The sequence below is a fragment of the Macaca thibetana genome, chromosome 16, assembly GCF_024542745.1.
Source record: "Macaca thibetana thibetana isolate TM-01 chromosome 16, ASM2454274v1, whole genome shotgun sequence".
In the NCBI taxonomy this organism is placed as follows: domain Eukaryota; kingdom Metazoa; phylum Chordata; class Mammalia; order Primates; family Cercopithecidae; genus Macaca; species Macaca thibetana.
The window spans coordinates 40196418-40216614 of record NC_065593.1 but is presented as its reverse complement, the minus strand read 5'-3'; the positions used below and the strand labels follow the sequence as shown (position 1 = coordinate 40216614).

The 20197-nt window shown below is 41.6% G+C and overlaps 1 protein-coding gene and 1 long non-coding RNA gene across 4 annotated transcripts in view; one reads left to right on the top strand and one right to left on the bottom strand.

Moving 5' to 3' along the window:
- LOC126939425 (40S ribosomal protein S17-like) overlaps positions 1–20197 on the top strand; it is a 670460-nt gene that overhangs the window by 493358 nt on the left and 156905 nt on the right. The gene's annotated exons all lie outside the window — the stretch shown is intronic.
- The window catches only part of LOC126939451 (uncharacterized), a 215618-nt gene that overhangs the window by 183992 nt on the left and 11429 nt on the right, over positions 1–20197 (bottom strand). The window contains exon 3 of the long non-coding RNA XR_007720394.1: positions 18876–18968. This is a non-coding gene — a long non-coding RNA (uncharacterized LOC126939451). The remainder of the gene's footprint in view (positions 1–18875; positions 18969–20197) is intronic.

Below are 20197 nucleotides of genomic sequence, written 5' to 3'. Positions count from 1 at the left end.
GCATTAATCTATTAGTAGGAACTCAAGGAAATACTCCAGTGGCCAAAGCAGAGTGAGGCTGTGGTAAAGACTAACAAGATGGAAGAGAAAGAAGTATTACAAAGAAACTTAGTAATAATGTTTTCTCTCCTACTCACAAAGAATTATCTATCTTCAAAATTGAGAAGAATGCTTTACTGCAAAGGAATTATTGTTGGAAGAGTCATCTGGGTATGGTGGGAATTGAAGGAAGCTGCGCAAGCAAGTCACATGTGTATTGAGGTTACTAGTCTTCACCGATATACAGAGAATCAGTAGGAACTGCAACTGCCAACTCCTGGAATTTCAGCAACAGAAAAAATAATGGAGATGCAAATACAAAAATAAGAATTACTTAATTTTGTAAAACATAAAAGTATTATGCAAGTCAGTTTGGGGGAGAGACAAATGCAGCTGCTTGACCAGATTCTTTGAGGTCTAGAGTCAAATCTGTTTACAAGCAATGGGATAAGGTCAAGTGGGTCGTAGTTAATAATGGTACTGCAGTGGGAATGCTGAACTTAGCATCAAAAAATTTACATTTGGGTCAGGCGTGGTGGCTCATGCCTGTAATCCCAGCACTTTGGGAGGCCGAGGCTGGCGGATCACCAGATCAGGAGATTGAGACCATCCTGGCTAACATGGTGAAACCCCGTCTCTACTAAAAAATACAAAAAAAGTTTGGCCAGGCGTGGTGGCGGGCGCCTGTAGTCCCAGCTACTCAGAAGGCTGAGTCAGGAGAATGGTGTGAACCCAAGAGGCGGAGCTTGCAGTGAGCTGAGATCGCACCACTGCACTCCAGCCTCGGCAACAGAGTGAGACTCTGTCTCAAAAAATAAATTAAAAAAAAAAAATTTACATTTGATTTTTATTATACCACTTGCTAGCTGGGTGACCTTTGGCAAGTTGCTGAACTTCTCTGGAATGAAGTAAAACAATGTATATGAGTATCTGGCACTAGCAAACACCAAGTAGAACTTCACTTGATTTGTGCATCTATTGTGGAGACGTCAATGCATGCAGTTCAGTTTCATGTGATGGACATTTATTTTTTCATTTACTATCATAAGCAGTTCATTGAGATAGGGTCCATCAGTCAAGATGTCAATACTTTTCCTGAGTAGGACCACTCGGGGGGGGTCACTCTTTCAGTTGACCCACTTAAATACTTAATATACACTCCCTTCGCTTGCGTGTACTTACTGGTAAATTACTTTGTAAGGATTCTTATATCTGTTCATGAGTGCATGCCCTGTCTACTCAATTAGGATTATAGACTTATTGAGCCAGAAGGCATTTTAGAGAATTAGGCCAAACTCTTCATTGGATAAGTGGGAATATTGAGGTCCAGGGAAGTGCAATGGCATGTCTCAAGTCATATATTCATTAGTGACTGAGTCAGTATTAGGATCCAGTTCTCTTGACTTCCTAGTCAATGCTTTCTTCTCCCATATTCTCACTCCAAACTATTCTAAAAATAAGCATTTGAGGACAAGAACCACTTTTGCTGCTATTGTTGTTTCTTCCTAAAATTCAGTACACATTTGGGCAACCTAATGACCAAGGACACTGAAAACTTCCAACATTTATAAATTGTTTTATTCAGAAATAGCAGAAATATTTTCTAGTGATCAATCTGTTTGATAAATCCCATTCTTTCTTCATGAGGTTATTATTATCATAGATACGGGTATCTTTATGCTTTATAAAACATTTTCACACCTATTGTCATATTTGATTAGTTTAGAAACCTTGCGGAAAAATCAGAGTAGGCAGTCTTATTCCCATTTTACAGTTAAAGAAATGAAAGTCCAGGCCAGGCGTGGTGGCTCAAGCCTGTAATCCCAGCACTTTGGGAGGCCGAGACGGGTGGATCACGAGGTCAGGAGATCGAGACCATCCTGGCTTGCACGGTGAAACCCCATCTCTACTAAAAAATACAAAAAAAAAACTAGCCGGGCGAGGTGGCGGGTGCCTGTAGTCCCAGCTACTCAGGAGGCTGAGGCAGGAGAATGGCGTGAACCCGGAAGGCGGAGCTTGCAGTGAGCGGAGATCCGGCCACTGCACTCCAGCCTGGGCTACAGAGCGAGACTCCGTCTCAAAAAAAAAAAAAGAAATGAAAGTCCAGAGAGACTAAATAATTTTTCCAGCTACACACAGCTACTAATTGATGGAACTGGCATTCGAACGAACTTGAGTTTTCTGGTTTAATAATCCAATATACTTCCACTGTTCTATACTGCATTGCATTTACAGGTACACTTTTCATCAACTATTAACTATGATTATCTGTACTGTACTGCTCAGGTTCTTTACTGTATAAATGACTAAAACCCAGTTCAAACAAGTTTAAATTAAAAAAAAAAAAAAAAAAAAAAAAGGCAAGGGGTAGGGAGGATTGGAAGAATGCAGAACTCACTGGCTTAAGATCACTAAACCATAGAGAAGGCAAAGATAGAACAGCCTGAAGAACAGTCCTAATTCTAATCTTTGCAGCTTTATCACCAGGACAAAGAGGACTTTCTTTCCTAGATCTGTTTGGAAATCATAAGGAAAAATTGTGATAGAGATAAGGGGTCAACTTGTATCCTATGTTTATCTTTGTTAAACCACTTTATGGAGGTATGATTGACAGTTTAAAAAGATGTATATATTTAATGTGTACAACTCAGTGAGTTTGGGGATAAGTATGCACCATGAAATTATCACCACCAACAAGGCCATAGACATCCATCACCTCCCAAAGTTTTCTGCCATTCCCTTTATTATTATTTTGTGTGTGTGTGTGCATGTGGTAAAAACACTTACATAAGCTCTACCTTAGCAAATTTTAAGTCTACAATACAGTATCATTAGCTATAGGCACTATGCTATATAGCAGATTTCTAAAACTTATTTATCTTGCCAACAGGCAGGTGATGGTCAAAGGGTACAAAGCTTCAGTTATTTCTTAAAGTCTTAGATCAGTCATTTCAGCCAGAGTCTAGCATCAGAAAACTGAGAGATGGAAACTAGGCAGAAAGAAAGTCAATACTTCTTTACTATTCTGATGTTCAGACAGCAATGGAACAACTGGTTATAAAACAAACAAACTGAAGAAATAAAATATCTGGTTTGTTGCATTTGCTGATTTCTTTTTTTTTTTTTTTTTTTTTTGAGACAGAGTCTTGCTCCGTCGCCCAGGCTGGAGTGCAGTGGCGCCATCTCGGCTCACTGCAAGCTCCGCCTCCGCGGTTCACGCCATTCTCCTGACTCAGCCTCCCTAGTAGCTGGGACTACAGGTACCCGGCACCACGCCCGGCTAATTTTTTGTATTTTTTAGTAGAGATGGAGTTTCACCGTGTTAGCCAGGATGGTCTCAATCTCCTGACCTGGTGATCCGCCAGCCTCGGCCTCCCAAAGTGCTTTGATTTCTTTCTCTTTATTTTTCCTTTTCTTTTCTTTCTTTTCTTTTTTTTTTTTTTTTTTTTTTTTTTTTTTTTTTTTTGAGACAGGGTCTCACTCTGTGGTCCAGTTTAGGGTGCAGTTTAGAGCGATCTTGCCTCACTGCCCCCTCGAACTCCTGGGCTCAAGCAGTCCTCCCGCCTCAGCCTCCCAGCATTTGCTGATTTCTTTTTTTTTTTGGAGACGGAGTCTCGCTCTGTCGCCCAGGCTGGAGTGCAGTGGCCGGATCTCAGCTCACTGCAAGCTCCGCCTCCCGGGTCTACGCCATTCTCCTGCCTCAGCCTCCCGAGTAGCTGGGACTACAGGCGCCCGCCACCTCGCCCGGCTAGTTTTTTGTATTTTTTAGTAGAGACGGGGTTTCACTGTGTTAGCCAGGATGGTCTCGATCTCCTGACCTCGTGATCCGCCCGTCTCAGCCTCCCAAAGTGCTGGGATTACAGGCTTGAGCCACCGCGCCCGGCCGCATTTGCTGATTTCTAATAAATAAAATTTGCATTTACTAATACTCCCACCAAGGCTGCTTTCAAGGTACCAATGTGACATCAATCAGCTCACAAGATTCCTAAAAACATAGCAATTAGATCTTGTGGACCAGTAGGAATCAGTCTCAGCACACTATGGCATGTAGCACTAATTAACCATACTCTGACCTAAACAGATCAATAAATTCATGGAAGCCACCAGTTCACTGGCAGATGTACATTTCCACCTCTGGAAATGGGAAACAATTCAATTCAGCAAGCATTTATTTAGTGCCTACTAAGTGACAGGTATTGGGGTTGTCAATATGACAATAAAAAGATACTTTCCCATCCTCGAGACGTTAAGGAAGGTAGATCAACTCAAGAGTGAAGATAATGTGAGATGTACTATAATAGAAATATTAATTCATTGTTTCACAATTGTTTATAGATCTCATACTAAGTTTAATTGAGAAAATGACAAATAACAAACAAAAATAAAACTGGGTTATGATAAATGCTGTGAAAGAAACAAAGAGGACTCAAATAGAGAATGAGAAGTAAACTTTTAAAGTAAGTACATTTCCCAAACTTGAAATGTGTTACTGATTTGTTATTAATTTGTTTTAAAATTTTAATTTGCAATCCATTTATTTTTAATTATTTATTTATTTTTGTTCTTGAGACAGGGCCTCACTCTGTCACCCAGGCTGGAGTACGGTGATGTAATCACTGCAGCCTTGACTTCCCAGGCTCAGGTGATCCTCCCACCTCAGCCTCCCAAGTAGCTGCAACTACAGGCATGCACCACAACACCCAGCTAATTTTTTGTATTTTTTGTAGAGATGGGGTTTCACCATGTTGCCAGAGCTGGTCTCAAACTCTTTGGGTTCAGCTGGGCATGGTGGCTCATGCCTGTAATACCAGCACTTTGGGAGGCTGAGGTGGGTGGATTCACCTGAGCTGAGGAGTTTGAGCCCAGCCTGACGAATACGGTGAAACCCCATCTCTACTAAAAACACAAAAATTAACCGGGCGTGGTGGTATGCACCTGAAGTTCTAGCTACTCAGGAGGCTGAGACAGGAACCTGGGAGGTGGAGGTTGCAGTGAGCCGAGACTGCACCACTGCACACCAGCCTGGGCAACAGAGCAAGACTCCATCTCGATAAAACACACACACACACACACACACACACACACACAAACTCCTTGGGTTCAAGTGATCTGTTTGCTTCACCTTCTCAAAGTGTTGGGATTACAGGCATTAGCCACTATGCCTACCCTGAAATCCATCTAAAAATTACTTTTATTATTATATTTATAATTATTCATTATTATTTTTACTTCTTTTAAGTAAAAGCACAGCTCTTTTGCTGCACTGTCGATTTTACACAATTACTTCTCTCATCTCTTTAAAGGACTTGTTTCTAATGCCCAAATACAAGAACCATTAATCCAGAGGAGCAATGAACTGGATCCAATCAAACTTAGCTCTCAAAAGAAGGAAACTGAGCTAAGGAATTCAAGAGAGGTAAAGGGAGGACTCTTGGCCCTCACCAGTAGTTGAAAAAGCTCACCAGTAGTTGAGGTTAAGTGTGCTCAATGTTGTCTTTGCTTCATTCATGTATTAAATATTTAGGAGCCCTTCCTCAATCATTCAGTGTTTATTTATTGAGCATTTGCTCTGTGTCAGGCATTTTTCTTAGTTGCTGAGGCTACAGTGGTGAGTCAAACAGATAAAACCCATTGTCTCATGGAGCTTACTTAAAATGACCAAATAATGAAGAAAAATAAGACGGTGATAAGTGCTGTGCAGAATATTATAATAGAGTGATTTGATAAAGACAGTGATACGGTTTGGCTATGTACCCACCCAATTCTCATCTTGAATTCCCATGGTGTTGTAGGAGGGGCCCAGTGGGAGGTAATTAAATCATGGGGGTAGGTTTTTCCTGTGCTGTTCTTGGGATAGTAAGTCTCACGGGATCTGATGGTGACATCTTATTATAAGGGGGAGTTTTCCTCCACAAGCTCTCTTTGCCTGTCGCCATCCACATAAAATGTGACTTGCTCCTCCTTGCCTTTGCTATGATTGTGAGACCTCCCCAGCCATGTAAAACTGTTAAGTACAATTAAACCTCTTTCTTTCTTAAATTGTCCAGTCTTGAGTATGTCTTTATCAGCAGTGTGAAAACAGACTAATACAGTAAATTGGTACCAGTAGAGTGGAGCGCTGCTGAAAAGCTACCCGAAAATATGGAAGCGACTTTGGAACTGGGTCACACGCAGAGGCTGGAACAGTTTAGAGATGCTCAGAAGAAGACAGGAAAATGTAAGAAAGTTTGGAACTTCCTGGAGACTTGTTAAAGGGCTTTGATCAAAAGCCTGATAGTGATATGGACAAACAGGTCCAGGCTGAGGTGGTCTCAGATGGAGATGAGAAACTTGCTGGGAACTGGAGCAAAGGTGACTCTTGTTATGTTTTAGCAAAGAGACTGGAAGCATTTTGCTCCTGCCCTAGAGATTTGTGGAGATTTGTGAACTGGAGAGAGATGATTTAGGGTATCTAGTGGAAGAAATTTCTAAGCAGCAAAGCATTAAAGAGGTGACTTGGGTGCTATTAAAAGCGTTCAGTTTTATAAAGGAAGCAGAACATAAAAATTTGGGAAATTTACAGCCTGACAATGTGATAGAAAAGGAAAACCCGGCCGAGCGCGGTGACTCAACCTGCTCTTTGGGAGGCCAAGGCGGGCGGATCACCAAGTCAGGAGATCGAGACCATCCTGGCTAACACGGTGAAACCCCGTCTCTACTAAAAATACAAAAAAAAAGAAATTAGCCGGGCGTGGTGGCGGGTGCCTGTAGTCCCAGCTACTCCGGAGGCTGAGGCAGGAGAATGGCGTGAACCCGGGAGGCAGAACTTGCAGTGAGCCGAGATCGCGCCGCTGTACTCCAGCCTGGGTGACAGAGGGAGACACCGTCTCAAAAAAAAAAAAGAAAAGAAAAAAAAAGAAAAAGAAAACCCGTTTTCTGAGGAGAAATTGAAGCCAGCTGCAGAAATTTGCATAAGTAACAAGGAGCTGAATGTTAATCTCCAGCACAATGGGAAATGTCTCTAGGTCATGTCAGAGGTCTTCAAGGCAGCCTCTCCCATCACAGGCCCTAAGGCCTACGAGAAAATGGTTTCGTGGGCCAGGGCCAGAGTCTCCGTGCTGTGTGTAGTCTATGGACTTGGTGCCCTGTGTCCCACCCACTCCAGCAATGACTAAAAGGGGCCAAGGTACAGCTCAGGCTGTTGCTTCAGAGCGTGGAAGCCCCAAGCCTTGGCAGCTTCCATGTGGTGTTGAGCATGAGTGTGCACAGAAGTCACAAACTGCGATTTGGGAACCTCTGCCTAGATTTCAGAATATATACGGCAACGCCTGGATGCCCAGGCAAAAGTTTTCTTCAGGGGCGGGGCTCTCATGGAGAACCTCTGCTAGGGCAGTGTGGAAGGGAAATGTGAGGTTGGAGCCTCCACACAGAGTCCCTACTGGGGCACTGCCTAGCGGAGCTGTGAGAAGAGGGCCATCATCCTCCAGACCCCAGAATGGTAGATCTACTGACAGCTTGCACTGTGCACCTGGAAAAGCCACAGACATTCAATGCCAGCCCATGAGAGCAGCCAGGAGGACGGCTGTACCCTGCAAAGCCACAGGAGCAGAGCTGCCCAAGATCATGGGAACCCACCTCTTGCATCAGTGTGACCTGAATGTGAGACCTGCAAAGAAGATCATTTGGAACTTTAAGATTTGACTGCCTTGCTGGATTTTGGGCTTGCATGGGGCCTGCAGTCCTTTTCTTTTGGCCAATGTCTCCCATTTGGAATGGCTGTATTAACCCAATGCCTGTACCCCAATTGTATCTAGGAAGTAACTAACTTGATTTTGATTTTACAGGCTCATAGGCGGAAGGGACTTGTCTTGTCTCTGATGAGAGTTTGGACTGTGGACTTTCGAGTTAATGCAGAAATGAGTTAAGACTTTGGGGGAAAGCTGGGAAAGTATGATTGGTTTTGAAATGTGAGGACATGAGATTTGGGAGGACCAGGAGCAGAATGATATGATTTGGCTCTGTCTCCACACAAATCTCATCTTGAATTTCCATATGTTGTGGGAGGGACCCAGTGGGAGGTAATTGAATCATGGGGGCAGGTCTTTCCCATGCTGTTCTTGTGATAGTAAGTCTCACGAAATCTGATGGTTATTATGAGGGGGAGTTTTCCTGCACAAGCTCTTTTCCTGCCACCATCAACAGAAGATGTGACTTGTGCCTCCTTGCCTTCCACCATGATTGTGAGGCTTCCCCTACCACCCACCACGTGGAACTGTAAGTCCAATTAAACCTCTTTCTTTTGTAAATTGCCCAGCCTCAGGTATGTCTTTATCAGCACCAAAATGACTAATACAGACAGTTTGGGGAGTCCTTTAGATTGGGTGGTGAGGGAGGGCCTCTCTGTGTTAGTAACTTAAATTAAGATTTCAATAACAAGAAAGAACATCAGTCCCAAAATCAAGACTGGAAAAAGAGTATTCCAGAAAGACTGAATGTTAATATAAAAGTTCTAATTTAACCTGGTAGTGGCATGTGTCTGTAGTCCTAGCTACACAGGAGGCTGAAGCAGGAGTATTGCTTGAACCTAGGAGGTTGAAGTTACAGTGAGCTATGATCACGCTACTGCACTCCAGCCTGAGCAACAGAGTGATACCCTGTCTCTAAAAAAATTAAAAAATTAAAATTAAAAAAAGAGTTCTAATTATGGGGAAAGAATGCCCAGAGTAGACAGAGCATAGAAAAAGAGAAGAAAGTTAATAGGGGCTTAGATAAGAGGTAGGCAAGGGCAGGTTGCATGGAGTACTGCTTTACAAAATTTGGTCCCCAAACCAGCAACACCCACATCACCTGGGAACTTATTAGAAATGTAAATTCTCTACCGACTCTCCATGTTTACCAAATCAGAAACTGTGGGGTAGGGCCCAGCAAGAAAATGTACCAACAAAAGTTTTAATAGGCCTTCCAGTGACTACGGTGCATGCGCAAGCTTAAGAACCACTAGTATAAAATTTCATAGATCAAGACAGATATTTTGAATTTTAGTCTAAACTGTGGAGTCAAAGCCATTGATAGGTTTAAGTCATGGGGAGAGGATGTATGACATCACTAGATTTGTGTTTTTACAAGTTTACTCTACTTTGGAAAAAGTGGAATGTAGAGAAGCAAGAATTGGAGCAGGGCAATGAGTTGAAAGACTTTTTCAGGCTAGAAATTAGGGTATCTTAGATTAGGGTACCAGGGATGGAGACAAAGTGAAATGAATAGATTTAGGATACATCTTGGGAATCCACAAGATTCACTGAGTAGCAGGCAAAAGAAAGTGAAAGATCAAGGCCCAGGTTTGGGTCCCAGGCAACAAGGTACACTGTGATGTCATTAGGGGAAGTGAAGAAGATTGGAGAAGGAGGATAATTGGGGGTGAAATCAGGAGTTCTCTTTCAGTCATGTTGTGTTTGACATGGCTAATAGATTTATATGGCTGTGTCAGGCAGTTTGATGGAAAAGTCAGGAGTTCCAAGAAAAGGTACCAACAAAAGTATGTTTTTGGATTCACCTTTACATAGACTGTATATCTTATCCAAACCCATGGGAAGAGATGAGATCACCTGAGGAGAGGATGTGAATAAAGAAGAAAAGAGCACCCAGAACAGAGCCCTGGGGCATCCAATATTTACTGATCTGACTGAGGGGCAGAACCGTTGAAGAAAGTGTAATGTGTGAGATTAGGAGGACACTAAAGCAACTAAGCGTTTGGGGTCATGGAATCAAGTGGAAAGAATCTTTCAAAAAGGAAGCATCGGCTTTGTTGAATGCTGCAGAGGAATCAATAACACAAGACAAAGCAATGGGCCCTCCTGGATCATTGGTGATTGTGATGCGAGAAGATCATGATGAGAGATGCAGTGAAATAAACCACTTAGAACATGTTCAGGAGAAAATGTAAGGCTTAAGGAAGTAGAAAAAGCAAAATAAAATAAAATAAAATAAAATAAACAACTTGTAAAGGATGACAGAGAAATGAGAAGAAATTGGAAGTCCATTTGGGGTTAAGGCACTTTCCAGTCACTGTATAAGAGAGACAATACAGACTCAGAGAGCTTTATCATACAAGAGAGAAGGCAGGAAGGGAGCAAATAATACCCCCAAATCCAACCAATCACAATTTTAGCAAATATATAGGACAGAGTAGCATTCAATGGGCATCTGCAATGGGTAAGCAACTATGGAGATTTACAAAGAGTAATCAAAATGGAAAAAATGAATGCACATTTAGGTAATTAAAATAAAAGCCAGTGTGTGTTAACTCTATAACTTAGGTACAAAGTGCTTTGCAATCAAAAAGAAGAAAGGGATCTACTCTTGTTTGAACTTAAATCTTCAAGAAATTGAATAGAGAAAAACTAGCTTCTAATATAGAGGGGCTAGTTCACTAGAGACTAATTAAGGGAACAGTGAATCAGTAAAACTGGAAATATCATATTTCATTCTAATTACATTCCAGAGAATAATGCCTAATACTGTATAATCTCTGACTTTTAAAATAATGTTGTATGTTTTATTCTCCATATTAATGGAAAATAAAAGGTTTGAAGACCTACATAGAGAGACAGACACTGAGAAAATATGAGATTAAGTCTACAAGGAAGAATAAACTTATTAAGCACTTATTAATCTATTACATGTCAATCTTTGTTGTGATAGTTTCACACCTATTGTCTCATCAAGCCCTTGGTCAACCTCGACTGGACACTTTCATTTTATTGGGAAACATTCAGTCCTTGCATGGTCATTGTAGAGAAAATTACATTTAGTTTCTTCTAAGGATGTCTCAAAAATTTATCTCCTCCTCAAACAAATGAGTAATAAATTATTTTCCTTCTCTCTATATTAATTAATTGGGCATTAATTGGGCAACTATTATTTGCAAGAATCTTAATTGGAAGAAAAAAGAGGTTTTTTTATTTGTTTGTTTTTGTTTTTGTTTTTTTTCCACTCAAAGGATTTCCAAACAATGAGAGAGAGACTACAGAAGGTCATCTTGTATCGTGGTTTCCAAATCTGGCTGTACAACTAAATCCTGGGGAAAGCTTTTTGAAAACACAGATTCCCATACTTTACTCCCAGAAATTCTGATTCTGCTCATCTGATGTGCAGGTAAGAAGCTGTGGTGCTTGGGAGGCTGAGGCGAGTGGATCACCTGAGGTCAAGAGTTCAAGACCAGCCTGAGCAACATGGTGAAACCCCATCTCTACTAACAATACAAAAATTGGTTGGGTGTGCTGGCACGTGCCTGTAATCCCAGCTACACGTGAGGCTGAGGCAGGAGAATCACTTGAGCCTGGGAAGCGAGGTTGCAGTGAGCCGAGATTGAGCCATTGTACTCCAACCTGGGCAACAGAGCAAGACTCCGTCTCAAAAAAAAAAAAAAAAAAGCTGTGGTGTTTAATAGATCCTCAGGTGATTCTGGTATGCAGCCAGTTGTGGAAAGCACAACTCTGAAACAGGCAGTTCTTTTGTAATTTATGTTTTCATAACATGACTATTATAAAATTGAGAAATTAGGGAACACTATTTGTATTGCAAGGACAAGTATTGGTTGTAAAGGGATGGCCAACAACTAGCAATGTGAGTAAAGAGAAAAATTTCTGTCATCCACATAGTGTAGTAAGAATGCTTTTGCTGGCCGATTGTAGCTACTTTGAGAGGCTCTGAGCTTCATTTTGCAATAACAAGAGATATAACAAGTCAACAAAAAAGAGTGTACAAGATGTTCCAATAATGAGGGTGCTGGTGGTTAAAGGAGAAAAAAGCCACTTCACTTCAGACAATTAAATGCTGGGTCAGCTCAGTGATGTTTGAAGATTATAACTACGCGTTTAGCCTATGGAAACACTCTCATTATTAAAAAATTTTTAGGGAAAATAACATCCGTTTTATTTATTTATTTTTGAGACAGAGTCTTGCTCTGTCACCCAGGCTGGAGTGCACTGGCGTGATCTCGGCTCACTGCAACCTCTGCCTCCCAGGATGAAGTGATTCTTGTGCCTCAGCCTCCTGAGTAGCTGGGACTACAGGTGTGCGCCACCACGCCTGGCTAATTTTTGTAGATATGGGGTTTTGCCATGTTGGCCAGGCTGGTCTCAAATTCCTGACCTCAAGTGATCCGCTTGCCTCGGCCACCCAAAGTGCTGGGATTACAGGTGTAAGCCACCACACTCAGCTGATTTTATACGATTTGAAGACAGTCATATGCTACATAATGATGTTTTGGTCAATGAATGACCACATACAGAGCAGTGGTCTCATAAGATTATAATGGAGCTGAAAATTCCTTTCACCTAATGACAATTATATACAGCCCATAACACTTGATAATGATAATACACAACTATGTTACTGGTTTATGTATTTGCTATACTATACTTTATATCATTACTTTAGAGTGTACTCCTACTTATTTAAAACAAAAATTAACTGTTAAACAGCCTCTGGCAGGTCCTTATGAGTTATTCCAGAAAAAGGCATTGTTATAGGAGATGACAACTCCATGTATGTTATTTTCCCTGAAGACCTTCCAGGGGACAAGATGTGGAGGTGGAAAACACTGATATCGATGATCCTGACCCTGTGTAGGCCTAGGCTGAAGTATTTGTTTGTGTCTTTGTTTTTAACAAAAACATTTAAAAAGTAAAATAAGGAAAAATGTTAAGAATAGAAAAGACCTTACAGTCTGGGTATGATAGCTCAAGCCTATCATCCCAGTACTTTGGGAGGCTGAGGGGGTCAGATTGCTTGAGGCCAGGAGTTCTAGATTAGCCTGAGCAACATGATGAAACCCTGTCTCTATAAATAAAATACAAAGTTAGCCATAGTGGTATGTGCCTGTAGTCCCAGCTACTTGGGGAGGCTGAGGTGGGAGGAACAATTGAGCCTGAGAGGTCGAGGCTGCAGTGAGCCAAGATTGTGCCACTGCACTCCAGCATAAGCAACCAAGCAAGACCCTGTCTTGAGACAGAGAGAGAGAGAAAAAAAGGAAAGAAGGAAGGGCGGGGAGGGGAGGGGAGGGGAGGGGAGGGGAGGGGAGGGGAGGGGGGGGGGAGGGAAGGGAAGGGGAGGGAAGGGAAGGGAAGGGAAGGGAAGGGAAGGGAAGGGAAGGGAAGGGAAGGGAAGGGAAGAGAAGGGAAGGGAAGGGAAGGGAAGGGAAGGGAAGGGAAGGCAAGGGCTGTTCAAAAAGAAAAAAGCTTATAGAAGAAGAATATAAAGAAATATTTTTGTACAGATGTTCAATATGCTTGTGTTTAAAGCTAAATGTTATTACAAAGGAGACAAAATGTTAAAAAAATTTAAAAGTTGGTGAAGTAAAAAAGTTATCATAAGCTGAAGTTATTTTACTACTGAATAAAAAATTAAAATAAATTTAGCGTAGCCTAAGTGTTTTTACAGTTTACAGTAGTGCACAATAATGCCCTAGACTTTCACATTGACTCACCACTCTCTCTGTCTCACTCAGCGCAACTTCCAGTCCTGCAAGCTCTATTCATAGTTAGTGTCCTATGCAGGTGTAGCAGTTTTTATCTTTTATATTGTATTTTTACTGTACCTTTTCCATGTTTAAATATGTTTAGATATGCAAATACTTACCATCGTGTTCTAATAGCCTACAGTACAGTAACATGCCATGCAGATTTGCAACCTGGGAGCAATAGGCTATCAAATAGACTGGGTGTGTCATCGGCTGGACCATGTAGGTTTGTGTAAGTACACTCTATGATGTTCAGATAACCAAGAACATAATCTCCCAATGACACATTTCTCAGAACATATTTCCATTGTCAAGTGACGCTCGACTGTAGTTGTTTTGGTAACTCTTTTAAAAAATAACACCATGTTTCTGTAAGGAAAAGCAAAATTTAGAATTTAGTTGTTTTGGTAACTCTTCTTAAAAATAACGCTATGTTTCTGTAATGAAAAGCAATATTTAGAAGTAGAATAGACTACATTCTCTGTCCATGAATAGATATCATAGTAAATATGCAAGTGTGTGCTGGAAGTAAACACAAGGGGCACCTAATTGGAGGGTCTTAAAAGACAGGGAAGAATTATGCTGAAAAGGTAGGAGGCCTACTTAACTTCTTCCTACTACTTATTACGTTTGTAATAACTTACTGTAATGACACTACTTACTACGTTTGTTTACCTTTTCCTTTTAGGTGTTAAAAAGATCTTCCATTCTCTTTGTTTATTCTACAGTCTCACCACTCTGCTAATTAGGAAGTTCTCAAAGGCTCTAAGTTGTTTTCTCTGTAATTCCAATTCATTCCTAAGAGGATGCTTTTGTTGACAGAAAGAAATCCTGCCTTATAATCTCAACATTTGGGTTGTTTGATTTCCAAACAGAGGCAGGTATTGACCCCTATGGGCAACTCAAGGCTCCTTTCTTCTCCCCATCCTGCTTTTGCTCCTGCCCAGGGATGAGTCAGGGTGAGGAGGAAAATGCTTCAGCCTTCAAGGGGCAGGAGTGCTGGATGACAGACCTAGTTGGCAGGTTGTGCTGTGAAGGGTAGAAGTTTTAACATGTGATAAAATGCCATCTTATTTGCACGGATTTTTCTCCTCTTTCTGTAGGGTTCCTTCAACCACCAGATACAGCTAGGGCTGCTTCCAAATGAGGAGAGGCTGACCAGCTCTGTCACTTCCGATGTCCCCTTTCCCAGGGCTAGGCCAGGGCACAGCCAGGGCACGGATATCTTTGAACTGGGGTAAAGGGGCTTTTTTGCACTCCAGCTCTCTTGGAATGGCTGCTTCTCTGAACAATGGGACAAAGTTCCAAAATTGGAAGTGCACTTAGGAGGAAAAAGTGGTCATTTTCCCCAGCTTTGGTTCTAGCCTCTTAATTAAGGCTAAAAAGAATTCTCCATAATTCAAATTCTTTCTAAAGTTTTGCAGAGGCATGTATCGATTAATGACAAGGAAAAGTTCTGAGAAATGTATCATTAGGTGATTTCATCATCATTGTGCAAACACCACACAGTGTACTTAACACAAACCTAAACAGTTTAGGCTACTATATACCTAGGCTAGATGGTATAGCCTGTTGCTCCTCGGCTACAAACCTACACAACATGTTACTCTACTGAATACTATAGGCAATTGGAACACAATGGTAAGTATTTGTATACCTAAACATATTTAAACATAGAAAAGGTACAGTAAAAATGCGGTATAAGATATTAAAAAATGCTACACCCGGCCGGGCGCGGTGGCTCAAGCCTGTAATCCCAGCACTTTGGGAGGCCGAGACGGGCGGATCACGAGGTCAGGAGATCGAGACCATCCTGGCTAGCACGGTGAAACCCCGTCTCTACTAAAAAATACAAAAAAAATTAGCCGGGCGAGGTGGCGGGCGCCTGTAGTCCCAGCTACTCGGGAGGCTGAGGCAGGAGAATGGTGTAAACCTGGGACGCGGAGCTTGCAGTGAGCTGAGATCCAGCCACTGCACTCCAGCCTGGGCGACAGAGCGAGACTCCGTCTCAAAAAAAAAAAAAAAAAAAATAACTACACCCCTATGGGGCACCTACCATGAATGGAGCTTGCAGGACTGGAAGTTGCTCTGGGTGAGTTAGGGAGTGAGTGGTGAGTGAATGTTAAAGCCTAGGACATTACTGTACACCACTGTAGACTATGGAAACACTGTACACTTAGGCTACACTGAATCTATTTTAAATATTTAATAATAAATTAACTTTAGCTTACTATAACGTTTTTACGTTATGTGACGGTTAATACTGAGTGTCAACTTTATTGGATGGCAAGATGCAAAGTGATCCTGGTTGTGTCTGTGAGCGTGTTGCCAAAGGAGATTAACATCTGAGTTAGTGGGCTAGGGAAGGCAGACCCACCCTTATTCTGGTGAACACCATCTAATCAGCTGCTAGCCAATATAAAGGAGGCAGAAAAATGTGAAAAGGCGAGACTGGCCTCGCCTTCCAGCCTACATCTTTTCCCCATCTTTTTCTGGATGCTTCCTGGCCTCGAACATCAGCCTCCAAGTTCTTCAGTTTTGAGACTGGGACTGGCTCTCCTTGCTCCTCGAGCTTGCCTTGTGGGACCTTGTGATCATGTAAGTTAATACTTAATAAACTCCCCTTTTTTTATATATATATACATGTATAATATATATATTTTATAATATGTATGTATAATATATATATTATATATATATAAACACACACACACACATCCTATTAGTTCTGTTCCTCTAGAGAACCCTAATACACTTTATATATATTATAATTTTTAAACATTTTGACTCCTTTATAATAACATTTAGCTTAAAACACAAACACATTGTGCAGCCAAACAAAAATATTTTCTTTTCTTTCTTTATATCCTTATTCAGGCTATATATCCTTTTTTAAAAAATTATTATTATTTTACTTTTAAACTTTTTTTGTTAAAAACTAAGACACAAACATATACATTCTCCTAGGCCTACACAGGGTCAGGATCGTCAGTGTCACTGTCTTCCACCTCTACATCTTATCCCACTGTCTTCAGGGACGGTAGCATACATGGAGCTGTCATCTCCTGTGATAACAATGCCATCTCCTGTGATAACAATGCCTGAGGCTGTTTTACAGTTAACTTTTTTTAATAGGTAGAAGAAATATACTCTAAAATAATGATAAAAAGCATAGTAAATACATAAACCAGTAACATAATTATTTAGTATTATCAGTAGTATGAACTGTGCATAATTGTATTGCTATATTTTTATACACATAGCAGAGCAGTAAGTTTGTTTACACCAGTGTCACCACAAACACATGAATTATGCTTTGCATTACAATGTCAGGACAGCTATCATGTCACTAGGTGATACGAATTTTTCAGCTCCATTATAATCTTATGGGACCACCATCGGATATGCCACCTGTTATTGACCTTAGCGTTCTTATGTGTTGCATGACTATAATGAGGTTTGAGGACAAACCCTGCTAGAAATAAACTGTTTATTCGTTTTTGCCAGCATTGTGTTTATATCATCCCATGGGACTTTGCTCAAGTTTTTCCAGGTGACCCAGCCCAATCCCATCCTCATTCATTCTATTAATGACATCCCTTCCCACCTCAATAGAAAATGCAAGCCCAAACTGAGTCAGTGTTTTCAGCCTCGGTGTCTTTCCTTTTAAAAATGCGTTCTAGGTAGCTAAACATATTCTGGTTGTGCTCCCCACTTTCAAGTGGCAAGTTTTTTTGTGAGTGAATTACTAAGAGTCTTCAGGACTTCCTACCCAGCACTTGCCTTTTAATTTGCTATGACCAACCTACAACACCTGTCAACTCTTCCAATGGATTAATAGATCTGTAATTAAAATCCAACAGAGAGCCCCCAAAATTAATTAGGACATGAAACAGCCATGTAAGCAGCATGGAGCACAGCTCTGTATAAAGAAAAGACAAGCTTCATGTAAAACAAGTGTATACCCCAGGCAGGCCTCTGTCCGTCTCTCATCAGCTGGCCCCTGAACTGCCTGTTTCTGATCTGTAACCTCATTGTGAAAGTGCCTAATAGAGGGCAGCCACACAGTGGGTAGCAATACAACGCAGTGACTGCTTGACTTTTTACTTGAAATATAATCCTCAGGGGAGCCTATTTCTTCTACTTACAGAAAAAAAGGAAACTTTAGAGAGATCAAATATCTCATTGCTCACACCTAGGTTTTCCCTTCAGATCTCCATGCTCTGTGGATGAAGGCTTCCTTTAAGTTTGCTGGAGTCTGAGCTTATGGACATAATGTCATGAAAGCAGGATAGTGCTGCATATGTATCTGCTTCTTACTGTGAGACCTTGGGCAAGTTATCAATACTCTGTGCCTCAGTGACTAGCACTTGGCAAGTGCGCAAATGCCAGGTATATTATTAATGCTGATTGGCCTCTAACAGAAAGATAATGGTAGTGATGTCTATTTTCTCCTGTTCTCAAGGGGTTATACCTAGGGGATCCATATTAACTTTAATGTACATCCAGATTTATAAAAAACGGTTTCTGAAAGCAAGTTGCCATGTCTTATGCAACATTTGGCAATTAACTGTTTTTCTCGTTGTTGTTGTTGTTTGTTTGTTTGTTTTTTAATAATGAGGCGAGGTGCAGTGGCTCACACCTGTAATCCCAGCACTTTGGGAGGCTGAGGCTGGTGGATCACCTGAGGTCAGGAGTTCAAGACCAGCCTGGCCAACATGGCGAAACCTTATCTCTACTAAAACTTAGCTGGGCGTGGTGGTGCAGCCTGTAATCCCAGCTACTCAGGAGGCTGAGGCAGGAGAATCGCTTCAACCTCGGATGCAGACGTTGCAGTGAGCCGAGATTGCACCACTGCGTTCCAGACTGGGTAACAGAGTTAGACACCATCTAAAAAAACAGAGCCAGCCGGGCGCGGTGGCTCACGCCTGTAATCCCAGCACTTTGGGAGGCCGAGGCGGGCGGATCACAAGGTCAGGAGATCGAGACCACGGTGAAACCCCGTCTCTACTAAAAATACAAAAAAAATTAGCCGGGCGCGGTTGTGGGCGCCTGTAGTCCCAGCTACTCGGGAGGCTGAGGCAGGAGAATGGCGTGAACCCGGGAGGCGGAGCTTGCAGTGAGCCGAGATCGCGCCACTGCACTCCAGCCTGGGCGACAGAGCGAGACTCCGTCTCAAAAAAAAATAAAAATAAAAATAAAAAAAATAAAAAAACAGAGCCAGAAGTAAAATGTCCTTCAACATACCTGTGAAAGGAGATATATTAACACATCCAAGAATTCACTCCTTCAGTGATAAAACATCTTTCTACCCTGAATAGCTACAAAATTGTACCTTTTTTTCTCGTACAGTAGAAGAAGAATGGAAATTTCTTCCAAAATCGAGGTTGTCTTAAGATTGGCAGCCAGAGCAGGAGACCATAAAACACTGTCAGAGATGACAAGGGTTGAATTAAGTTCCAGGGACTGCTAAGAGCAATGTGAAGGACTCGTCTCTGGTCAGGGATAACTGGGCATAAAAGCATATTGATTAATAATGTAACCTTCCTTTAAACCTTTTCCCAGGCAGTCCAGAAACCTTCACTGCACTCAGGTGAGAAACATGAAAAGGTTTTCCTCAAGATTTTCAATAGAAGCAACAACTGGAATAAACCAGACTTGTCATGGAACGATTTTTACCATATGGGGCCCTGATGCCTCACTGAGCAGGACTGTCAGGCCTGAGGTGGGTACACAGCCATGCTTCCTACTCATCAAATGCCCCCAGAGAAAGTGGCTGTGCATTTTCAAGAAAAAAATGACTTAGGCTTGCTCAATCCATTCAGAGACTAGGAAGAAAGTATAAAACAAATGATTCAGAAATCTCCCAACATAGCCAATATTTGCTGATAAATATTTGATACACACCTCCAGTTCCCAACCTACAGAAAGAATGCCACCTAGGCTCTTTGGAGTTGTTGGAAATAGATATTCATTGAGGTTACACTAGCAATGGGAAATCAGCTATTAGGCTACATGTGGAAATAAGAACAACATAACTCCTCCAGGAACCCAGGGATGGCTAGACTGAAGCTGGAATGCAGATTAATTGTGCTAAGATTTTTTTAGGACACACAATTCTCAAGACCCACAACCCCCACCAATGTGAATTTTCTCAAATTCTCTAGTCTCAATCCTACTAACTAACTACCCCACCCTCTAGTTGGTTATCTTTTTAAAATATTTTCATTTTACTTTACTGATAGCTTCTGATTACTCTTGGCTCCTGATGCTGCTGATCCTACTAACAATTGCTCTGTCTGTCCATCTGTCTGCCTATCTAGAGACACCAATTGTTACAAAGATCTCATACAAGGTCCTCGCCAGGGCAACATATTGGGACTGGCTAACAGATTTGTCACCCTTATTTTGGATGCCCCCTCCTAATCAAATCAGCCAAAATGCTGGGGTCAAATGATTCAGCACAGGGATTTTCAGAGTATGACCTGCAGGGCAAATCTGACCTGCCGTCTATGTTTGTACATTCATTAGCTTATGTATTGTCTATGACTGCTTTTGTGCTACGATGGCAGGCAGAGTTGACTAGATGCCAGCAGAGCTTAAAATATTTACTACCTGGCCTCTTACAGACAATATTTGCTGATTCCTGGTTGAGAA